The following is a 6,000-nucleotide window of genomic DNA, read 5'->3' as shown; positions in this document are numbered from 1 at the left end:
CGAGGTTTTTATTTTAAAACAAAACCGAATTTTATTTAACACGAAACGAAAATTAAATAAATACGTTAATTAAATAAAACGTGACAAAATAAATAAATAACTAAAGGAATAAAAACTATAGCATAAAAAAAATAAATAAATAGAAGGAGAGAATAAATTAAATAAAATAAAGAGTCTAGTCCTCGGATAATACCTTTAATTCGGTACTAACAGTCGAAGCCGATTGATTCCACAAACCGCGAGCTCCCGTTTTTTATGAAAAATTTAGTAAAAATTGAACTTAGGAAATTTAGAGATTTTCAATTTTAGGAAAAAAAAATGTTTTTTTCCCAAAAAATCCACTTCCTCTCTCTAGAAAAATATCTAGTGTGAGAAAGCTCTCCAAAAAAATCCTCCCTTTTCACCTTGGGATCCGTGCCCTTATATAGGGAAACGGATCCCGGAACAATGGGCGACGCCCAAAAAAAATTGGGCGTCGCCCATTTTGGTTGGGCGGCCACCCAACCTAGTGTTGGACGGCGGCCCAACATGAGTTGGGCGGCCGCCCAACAATGTTGGGCGATCGCCCAACTTTCGTTGGGCGAGCGCCCAACGTGAGGTTGGGCGCCCGCGCCCAACCCTCGTCGGGCGTCCGCCCGACGCGTTGGGCGTTCGCCCGACGTGGTTGGGTGCCCGCCCGGCGACCCTCGCGGCGTGCCCCGCGCCGTCGGACGCGTGCACTCCGTGGCCGCCGAGCGCGCGTTCCGTGCAGCTAGACGCTCGCACGTCGCGGCCGCCGAACGCGCGCCTCGCGCTGCCAGGCACGTGTGCTCAACGGCCCACGAGGGCGCGCACCGCCAGCGGTCCCAGGCATTGCTCGGACGTCGAGAGCGTGCCACTCGCGGTGCGTCCGACAGACGCCGCGCGCACGTCTCGAGCCGTCAAGCGGGCGTTCGACCATCGTCGTCCGCGTGCGGGATGCCGCTGTGTGCCCGCGCCGTGCCGTTAATTTTCCTCAGCTTATTATTCTTTATATATTTTTCAAAACTTCCGGAATCAATCGCTTCGACCGTGTTGTTTCAGGTTTTCGTCACAGGTCCTCCGACTCGGTGTCTACACCCGCCCAACCCGTATAGGCATACTGTTTAAAGGTTGGACTTGGACATATATATTCCATAATAAGCCCCGCTTAGGCCTTAACACATAGTGGGTTATACTTGGTATTTATCTCAAAATCCAGGTCCAGCCCGATCCGGTCCAGATTTTTAATAATAATTTTAGATTAGTAAATTTTATAGTTTAATAAACTTTATATTCAAATTAAAAAAACTTTATATTCTAGAAATAAATTTTTTAAATTTCTTAAACATACAAATATCTAAACCATTCAAATTCAAAATGAAGTTATAAAACTTTAGACCTGTACATTTCTTTTCTATTATTAGTATTGTTTGCATTTTTAAAAGAAAACCAGTACCATTTGTTAAGTGTAATTTGTAATTAGCTTGTGTTATGTGTTGGTTTTTTTATTGTTTTTTTTATAGATTTTATGAGTTGAGTCTTAGTCACCGAAAATAATTAGTGTCTCTTATTAATTTTTTTGTTATTAACCGTGTTTGTATTCTAAGTGGGATAGTATACAATCATATATATATATAATATAAATGCATATATTTTGTATATGTTTTTAATATTTAATTGACATTCGGTCGGTCTTTTAGATTTGTTTTCTCTCTCCCAGATCTGTTTTCTTTCTTTCAGATCTATCTTCTCTCTCCCAGATATTTCTTTCTTTCAGATTTATTATTTTCTTTTTGACGCTCTCTCTCTGTTAGCGAAGGAAGTGATGGAGAATGAAAGTGTTCGAGATCGGGAGGAGGCGACGGATCGGTGGTGACGACCGTGAGACTGGCCTCTCTAGTTAAGAACAGTGATGTAATTTTGGCTAAAGGGATGGGCAACGATCCAGTTAACGATGCCCATCCCGTAATTAACTTCTGTGCATTCTACATGTATTAATAATAATTCTTAAAGAGATATGGTGATGGGAGTGATAGAGGAGACGACGTCGATGAACGAGGGTCCGGAGGTGGGATATTTGGATGATATTTTGTCTGATTATGATATTGAGGATGAGGAGCAGGAAGATCCGTTGTGCCCTGTGATTCGCATGTCCTCTACTGATAAATGTTCCCTGCGTTCAAAATGGAAATTGTCTTTAATTGTGACAGTTCTGGGTAAAAGAATTGGTTTTAAATACTTTGCACAAAGGATTCAGGCTCAGTTGACTAAAAAAGGAAGAGTCAGTATCACTTATTTGGAGAATAAATATTATGTGATTAAATTCACAAAGACCGAGGACTATGATGTCGTTATTAATGGGGGCCCCTATATTATTTCAAATCACATTTTGGCTTTAAGACCATGGATTCCTAACTTTAATCCAAGAGATTGTTCTGTAAATAGGATCCTAACTTGGGTGAGGTTTCCGGGACTTCCGATTTAATATTATAATGAAATTTTCTTGAAGAAAATTGGTGGCCTTGTGGGTAAATTTCACCATGTGGATAAGACAACTATTGGGGAAGAAAGGGGGCAGTTTGCTAGAGTTTGTATTGATATTGACCTATCTAAACCTCTATTATCGAAATTTTTCTTACAACATACCATTTACTATATTGAGTATGAGGGAATCCATAATATATGCTATGAGTTTGGTATGTTTGAGCATACTTATGATGGTTGTCCTAATAAGAAAAAGGTGTTCGAGGAATCGCAGGAACCTGATGAGGTTAGGAGTGATGGTATCCAGAGGGATGGTACTAATTTTGGTCCTTGGATGGTTGCTAGGAGATCTGGAAGACAGAGGACGCGTGCCTCTGTGACCCAAAATGTTCCGCCTGACATCAATAAAGAACAGATTCCGATTCAAACTGGTAATAGTAGAAAGGATTCTTCTGGCCTGAAGGCAAAAGAGACTTCCGTCAGGCCTATAATTCAGTTCAGGATTGAGATTTGGGGTTCTCCCTGTAGATGAAGGAAATGAATGCTTGGTTGATGATCTTGATCCACCTCATGAGCAGTTAAGTTTGGGTATGCCAGACTTGGAACCTGTAGAACTTTTGGTGAAAAACGTGGATGCAGTAAACCCCCTATTTGAGTCTAAAGAAGAGGTCCAAGGATGTCCTCAGATTCAAATTCTACAAGAGACTGTAAGGAATAGGGTTGGTGTTATCCCTAAAGTCATTAATGAGTCTAGGAATGTTAAGGCCATGGGAATTAACAAGATGAGTATGAAAAAACTCAAAGGTAGTCATAAGAATAACCAAAATTCTTTTGGAATCTTAGAGAAACGGGGGTCGACAGGGACCTCTTCTAGGCTCATAGGAGCCCCTAATAAATATCTGGCCTAATGGGGTGGGTTTGTGGTTTGGTTGTCCTCCTGTTTGATGGATTTTTTTATGTGGAATGTTAGAGGAGCGGCAAGCAAGGCTATCCGTCTCCTTGTTTCTTTGCTTTACTGGAGACTAACATCACTAGAGCTAAAGCAGATGATGTGGTTAAGAAATTTAGAAAGTGGAAGTGTGTTCGGTCTGAGGCTATTGTCCGTGCTAGTGGGATTTGGCTTTTCTAGAAGCTTGGTCTAATTCTTTTTTATATCGTGCAGATGGATAAGCAATTTATTCACGGTAAAGTCATATGTCTTGGTAAAGACACTTTCTTTATCACCATTGTGTATGCTGATCCTATCCTCGGCAATCGTAAACGTCTTTGGGAGGTTTTATATAGTATTAGTGCTAGTATGGTGGATGCTTGGTTTGTTGTTGGTGATTTTAATGATATTGCTCTTATGACCGATCAAAGAGGTGGAGGGAATCATTATATTAATCGATGTCTGAACCATAAACAAAATATGGATTTGTGTGGATTGTCGAATCTTGGTGCAACAGGTCATAAGTTTACGTGGAAACGTAATAGCACGTTTTTTCACCTGGATAAAGTTTATGCTAATATCACGGCTCGTAGTCGGTTTTCGGAGGCGGCTGTGCTGAATCTTCCCTTCCGTCATTCTGATCACTGTCCTATTTTATTCAGACTGGTTAGAGCTCCTCATCCTAAAGGGGTGAGACCTTTTCGGTATTTGGTGGCATGGGAGTCTCACCCTGAGTTTAAAAAATTTGTTCAGGACAATTGGAAGCCTCATTCTAATGTGTTACAAGCGGTGGATGGTTTTAGAAGTAACGTGGTGGGCTGGAATAAGAACTTTTTTGCCATATTATCAGAAGGAAGCATAAAATTCTGAGCAGGATTGCCGGGATTCATCGCGCCTTGGAGATCAGGTATGACTATAGTTTGAATTGTCTACTCAGGTCTCTTCAGAATGAGTTGGAAGCTGTGTTGCGGTAGGAAGAGTTGCTTTGGTTTCAAAAATTAAGGAAAGCTTGGATTAAGGACGGAGATCGAAATACTAGGTATTTCCATCTCTCTAGGGTTATCAGAAGGCAAAGAAATTGGATTGAAGCTATAAAAAATCCAAATGGAGATTGGGTTTATGAGGATGAGGAGATTCGTGATTTGGCCCTGAATTGTCATAAAGAGTTATTTCAGGAGGATCAAGTGGATTTGGATAGAGCTCAGACTAGCGCTAATTTTCCTATGGTTAGTAAGAGAAGATTCTTGAAGCCTTTCACCCTATTGATTATAAAGAGGTTAGCCAGGCTATCTTTAGTATCAGGGCTACCAAAGCTCCGGGTATTGATGGGCTCCCGGCTAGTTTTTATCATAAACATCGGGGAACGGTTAAGGATGAGATCTGCAGTTTTGTCGAGGGGGTTTTTAGAGGTTCTGAGGATATTAGGCTGGTTAATAAAACTCTACTGATTCTGATTCCTAAGGTGGAGAAGCCTTCTTCTTTCTTACAAATGAGGCCGATTAGTCTGTGCAATGTTCTCTATAAGGTTGTTGCCAAAATTGTGGCTAATAGACTCCGTTGTATTCTCTCTGATATTATCAGCCAGAATCAAGGTAGTTTTGTGCCTAGTAGATAGATGATGGATGTTGAGCGATTTCCGCAAGTGCACTGTATACGCTTGTAGTAATAAAAGATATGGAACCCACAGGGAACGCTTTTTAACGAAAACTTATTTTGAATCAGTTAGATTTACTTTAAGGTTTATAATATGTAAAATCGTTTAATTGAATTTGGTTTTCAAATTGCTAGAGTAAGAATTAGATTAAAGTATAACGAATGTTTAGAAATCACTTCTGATTTAAGGATAAATTTACAAAACAGAAACGTTTAGTTCTTTAGAAAAGTAAACAAATGTATTCGTTTGCATTAAGCAAAGAAAACAACTTTAAACTTTGTATAAATTATAACAATGAAATAAACGTCGATTCCTCTAATTTAAAGGCTTTGAACTGCAGTCAATCCTCCTACGGTCGGGTTAGATTGCTACCTTAACCAAATTGATACTCTACTGATGATATCAATTTGCCTAAGTGTTCAACAAAGTTTCCTTGTAAAGATTTTGAATTCAACTACGTTTTAATGAAAACACCAGAACTAACTTCGGATCATTTACCAAAGTGCTACATAAAAATCTATCGAATAGAATGAACTTTATTAGATGAAATATGAATTTGATACAAGTTTACAGAGAACAAGAAGCATGGAAACTTTCGACGGCTTGCAAGTGAACGGGTTGTCAATCCTTTCCTTGGGTTTAGTTAGAGTTTGTCAGACTCCGGGACGGATCCTCTACTAAATCTTCTCGCTGTAACTTCGTAATAGAGATACGATCGGCTACTACCAAAATGTAAACTAATATGAACAAATCTAAATGCTACTGTGTTTGTAATTATTTAATAAACAATGTGTGTACATCATATTGCTTTTTACAGAATCGAACTTCTAATCTCTGACTCATTTCTGAGTCAGAGTTTCTGCATAACTCCTGCACTAATCTTAAAATCTAACTCTCTCATTATTATTCAACTCTAAAATCAATACTTTATTTA

The sequence above is a fragment of the Euphorbia lathyris genome, chromosome 9 (assembly GCF_963576675.1).
Source record: "Euphorbia lathyris chromosome 9, ddEupLath1.1, whole genome shotgun sequence".
In the NCBI taxonomy this organism is placed as follows: Eukaryota; Viridiplantae; Streptophyta; class Magnoliopsida; order Malpighiales; family Euphorbiaceae; genus Euphorbia; species Euphorbia lathyris.
Note: the sequence above shows the minus strand (reverse complement) of the source record.